Genomic DNA, 4,016 nt, shown 5'->3' on the forward strand with positions numbered 1-4,016 from the left:
GCGGCGCCCCCTGCAGGCGTGGGGGAGGCGCTGTCCCGCCGGACCCGGCCCGAGGCGTGAGGCGGCCTCCCCGCCCCGTCCCCGCCTTACTTGGCGGCCGGGGCACGAACCTTGCTGGCACCCATGGAGGTGCCGTGCCGTGGCTCCCTCTGCTCCCTGTAGGTGCAGTGACCGGGCAACGGCCCCTGCCCACCGCGCTAGGTAAGCTCCCCAGGCCTAGGGCCCTCGCAGAGCAGGGCGTGTAGCTGATCCCCCCACAGGCCTCGGCACCCCCGCGGGGCCGTTACCAAACCCCCTGGTCAGCAGGCCTCAAGGTTTGCCTGCTTCTTCACGGGAGGGCCAGTGGGACATGGCAGCTTGCAGGCCCCACGCAGGGCAGGCTGGGCGAGGCTGGTCCTCCAGCAAAGTTAGTGGTGCTGAGGAAAGCAGGGGTCCAGGTAGGGCATGGCCACAGGTCCTTGAGCCCTGAGGCAGTCAAGAAACAGTCCTGTCCTTACAGAGAGATCTACCTGTTTCATACATGGTACTTCAGGAAGCTGCAAGTAGCAGGAATAAAGGGACTTTATGTTCCTGGTTGCAGTGTTTAGGGGAGGATTGAAGAGGGGCTGTTGTCATGTCCTGCCCCATTATGGCCATCTGAGCTGTCACTTTTCCTGAGCATCACGTCTTAGCTGAGTCCAGCCTTAAGTCAGCCTTGGTCAGCAAGATGTTTTGAAATACAGTCTTCCTCTTGGGTCAGCAGCATTGTTGCTCACCTGCTGATCCGCAGGAGGCGTGTGGGCAATACTGCTATAGCTCCAGCCTCAGCCAGGTGGCTGGAAATCCAAAATTGTGTGGGGATATGTTATATCGTACAGCCAGCACCTGCATCCTCTGTCGCTTTACCTTGTTTCCCAGCCACTGTACAGAACAAGCAAACGACATCATATCCAAGAGGTGTCAGAAACCATCTTAATGGTCTGTAGTTTAACTAAAGTTTGTATCAGAGCAGGATCCAGTCCCGAATGGAGATTCCTCTGAGCTATTTGTTCTAATACTCATGATAGAGGTAAACCAGGCCCATCCCCAGCTGCCTAAGGGTCCTACTGTTCGTCTGGTTAGAAAGTAAATGGCTAACACATACAACTAGAGGCAGCAGTGTCTTGTTGGCTTTTTGAACTCTCTCTGTACTTTCTCAAAATAGGATTTTCATTTCTGCTTGTTTTTGTAAAATTCAATAAAACTGTTGTGTGGGATTTGCAGAGATTATTTATTTCAAGAGTTATCTGAGGAGCATGGATTGTTGTTTGGGTTTCAGAATAAAAGGACAATACTACTCTGTAGCAACTAACAGCAGTTACATATAAGATGCAGGGCAGATCCATGCATGTGTTGTTTTCTGGAGTGCTCTTTGCTGCACTACAGCCCCATTACATACAACTGAAATGGCTGTCTACCCAGAGACATAGGGGTAATACAGAAATAAATAATAGTCAGGTACCTAAGCTTCTGTTTTTATTGTGACAAAATATTAAGAATAAATACTTAATGTCTACTGATCCTATTGAACACTAAAATTTTTTATATTTTCATAATCTGTAACAGAGCAGCAAAAAATATTTTGCGGTATCCATACTGTGCCCTGCCTTTGTTTTAACAGAAAATGGAAAAAGAAAGTATCCTGTGAAATATAAAGTGCTACCTTAAAGCGATGAATTTACAAAACATTGCTAGAACATAACATTTTTGTTACTATCCTTATTCTATTTTTTATCACAGTAATATTTTCTATTAATGACTGTCATAAAGAAAAATGTATATATGACTACCTGATCAGAGCAACAGTTGTTCAGTGATTTCAGCAGCTCTTCAGATAAGCATGAGCCAAGTGTTAAACTCTGAGGTCATATAAATAAATAGTCTGATATTTTCTGAGTACTAAGTACCTGACAATCTCCATCTATTTCACTGAGAATTTCTTTTTTAATCTGGTCACATATGCCTACAAATGGAGAATAGTTATAGAGACCTATCATAGAATCATGGAACCATTTAGGTTGGAAAAGACCTTTAAGATCATCCAGTCCAACTGTTAGCCTAACACTGCCAAGTCCACCACTAAACCATGTCCCTAAGCGCCACGTGTACACGTCTTTTAAATACCTCCAGGGATGGTGACTCAACCACTTCCCTGGGCAGCCTGTTCCAATGCTTGACAACCCTTTTGGTGAAGAAGGTGAAGAAATTTTTCCTAATATCCCATCTAAACCTCCCCTGGCACAACTTGAGGCTGTTTCCTCTTGTCCTGTCGCTTGTTACTTGGGAGAAGAGACCGACCCCCACCTCGCTACAACCTCCTTTCAGGTAGTTGTAGAGCGCAATAAGGTCTCCCCTGAGCCTCCTTTTCTCCAGGCTAAACAACCCCACTTCCCTCAGCTGCTCCTCATAAGACTTGTTCTCCAGACCCTTCACCAGCTTCGTTGCCCTTCTTTGGCAACTATGAAAAAGTAGGTCAAAGGTTACAAGATGAGAATGATGCAAAAGAATGCGAAACCTGAAAAATATGAGAAATGGAACATTTATTGCAGTTAAGCGTGCCACAATGTTTGAGCTAAAATTGGCTGTTTGTCAGGGCCTGAAAGGACAGCACGGCCTACCTCAGTCTGACAGAGTCCAAATGAAAATAGCTCAGCTTTGTAGCACTTGAGCCACAAGCAGCACCAAGATCATATAATTTTGTCTGTCAGTGACAACCAGTTGATGCTGGGTTTAGAAAACCGCACGGCACAAACACTAAAAACCTTGCATTGCATGGTAGATTCTTTTAAAATTAAATTGTAAAACAAATGCCACCCGAGGTCTGGTTCTACAGCCTTTCCCTGAGCTGTTGACGTTGCTTTGCACAATTTCTTATGTCCCTTTTGTTATAGTGTGATGAGGTTTATGGCATTACCACAGCACCCTGGAGATTCCCCTCACCTGCATGTTAGAAGCATACACAAGGAGAAAGAAAGAGTGGTACCTGAGACAGAAGGGTGGTCGAGTTGCAAAGAGAAGCTGGAATGTGCAGTATTTCTGGGTTTCTCCTTTTTTGTTTTGTTTGGGTGGTTTGGGGTTTTGTTTTTTTTCTTAGAGCAGTTGTAATACTGTTCTAGAGTCAGGTAGAATAGAAGATTTTTTTAGTGAAGGAATATAAAGAAGGGTGGAAAAGAGCATGGGAGTTGCAGAGAAAAGCAGAATAGGAAGAGAACGGTGGAGGAAGTGGTATGAAGAGAAGTTAGGTGAGAGAGGAGCGAAGCAGGTGGGTTGGGTAAACAGAACAAGAGGAAAGAGAACTGTGGAGTGTTCTCAAGTTAAATATATGGTAGAATAAGTGTAGAAGAATTGGACAACAACATTTTTGTAGAATAAGTGTAGATGAAGAAATGAACAATATTCTTATTCTTTGTTTGCATTAAAAAAAGTGAAAACCCTTTTTAATGTCATTGAGGAACCACACTTTTATGAAAAAAAAACTGAGATTCTTTTTCTTTTTTTTTCTCAAAATGTGGCCAGATGTTCTTAACCAGATAGACAGAATACACTGTGACATCAGAACAACACTGACCATACTGTCTCATGGTAACTTAGTTTTATTTCTTCCTATTTGTTCTCTTAGTATAAAACAAATTCATTATGACTGAAAAGTACTGATGCTAAGCCTGATTTTGAAGTCAAAAAAGATGTTTCCATTGTCTTCAATGAGCTTTATGTGGGCCTTTGGTATTGTCCTGGTTTCGACAGGGATAGAGTTAATTTCCTTCCTAGTAGCTGGTACAGTGCTGTGTTTTGGATTTAGGATGAGAATAATGTTGATAACACACCGATGTTTTAGTTGTTGCTGAGCAGTGCTTACACCAGTCAAGGACTTTTCAGCTTCCCATGCTCTACCGACTGAGAAGGCTGGAGGTGCACAAGAAGCTGGGAGGGGGCACAGCCAGGACAGCTGACCCAAACTGGCCAGAGGGACATTCCATACCATGGGACGTCATGCTCAG

Source organism: Aptenodytes forsteri, unplaced genomic scaffold (assembly GCF_000699145.1).
Source record: "Aptenodytes forsteri isolate BGI_AS27 unplaced genomic scaffold, ASM69914v1 Scaffold95, whole genome shotgun sequence".
Lineage (NCBI taxonomy): Eukaryota > Metazoa > Chordata > Aves > Sphenisciformes > Spheniscidae > Aptenodytes > Aptenodytes forsteri.